This window comes from Arachis ipaensis, chromosome B10, assembly GCF_000816755.2.
Source record: "Arachis ipaensis cultivar K30076 chromosome B10, Araip1.1, whole genome shotgun sequence".
Lineage (NCBI taxonomy): Eukaryota > Viridiplantae > Streptophyta > Magnoliopsida > Fabales > Fabaceae > Arachis > Arachis ipaensis.
This window is the reverse complement of record NC_029794.2, coordinates 3,264,744-3,266,280: the sequence shown is the minus strand read 5'-3', so window position 1 is coordinate 3,266,280 and position 1,537 is coordinate 3,264,744.

The following is a 1,537-nucleotide window of genomic DNA, read 5'->3' as shown; positions in this document are numbered from 1 at the left end:
TTTAATTTAAATTTAAATTAAAGTCAATCAAATTTAAAAAATTTTAGCTATGAGTCAACTATAAAAGTATAAGTTATGAGAAATGTGTAGCACCACAATTTAAAGTACATGAAATCATTTCTTTACATATATCCAAAATCTAAAATTTCTCTACTTATTCCAATGACTGGTATTCACAAAATCGCAGAAATCAATCCTACAATCGACAATTTGTGTGTACATATACGAGTGATACGGTTATTAACACTACCAAGTTACGAAAATTCTTCATTGTCATACTCAATTGAGATGGTTTGGCTCGATGAAGACGTGAGTTTTCTACTAATATTTTTTTTATTTTATTTTAAATTTACATTATTTATATTTTAAATTTGTTTGTTTATTTCCATTCAATTGTTCTTTGATTTTTGTTTATCAATTTTAGGGAGAAAAAATACACGCCTTGATTAAGAGGGTTATTATGTCTCGATTCGTGAATTTATTAAAGGAAGAAATATCTTACCAAATGGACTCAATGAGAGTAACTTCAAGCACATCATGAGTATGTGGTTAATTTAAACCAACGTACCGATGTGCACATACTTCCAGAATCGTCAAGTATCTCATGATATGGATTTAATTTTGTGAGTTTTGACACTCTCAATGCTCCTAAGTACGATTATACCTACTTAGTTGGTAAGTTTATTGTTTTAGAAAAAGTATAATTCATTTATAAATTTATTTATTTTATTGATAATTTCGGCTGTGTTTTTTTAATATTTAACATTAAACATTTTATTTGCCATAGAAAAATAATGGAGTGTGCAGTTTTTGGCAACTATGCACATGAATTAAATACTTTTTTGGGATCCAGCAATAAAGATGAAGCTGTTGTCGTCTTACAATTTGTTAGACTGAAGCTATATAATGATAATATTTATCTATAATTATGTAAATTTTTATATGTGAGCTTTTACTCATTTTTTATGTGAGTTTTTACTCATTTTGTATTAAATTAAATTTTTTAAGAAAAATTGTTTTACAGAATTCCATGTATGGCACAAAGGTGTTCTTCAATCTTGAAGAAATAAATGTCATCCAATTTAAAAATAGGTGGGTATATATATATTTTTCTAATTCTTTAGTTTAATATTATGTGTGTTATCTAACGTAGTTTTTTTTCGCTTTATTTATCTAGCTTTGTAATATTTGAAGAATATAGGGTAATATCGGCGAAATTCCAAATGAGGCTGCATTCTTAAAAATTTATCAAGGCAAAATCATTGAGCAGTTAAAAAAAATTAGATACAGTAATTTTCTTTTCTGTAAAAAAGTTGAAGAAATACTCCAGACTGGTGGTACGGCCAATGTGAATGCAACAGGTCCACATATGTTTTTACAAAAAATTTTAAATATTCAAGTTGTGGCCGTCTCCTTTTATCCATAACATTATTTATTCGCTTAAGTTGTTTTACTTAGGTTATTATTTTTTAAATTTAGAGTTTTTTTTTCTGACGTGTCGCTTATACATTGAATTTGCAAAGTTTTTTTTAGATGT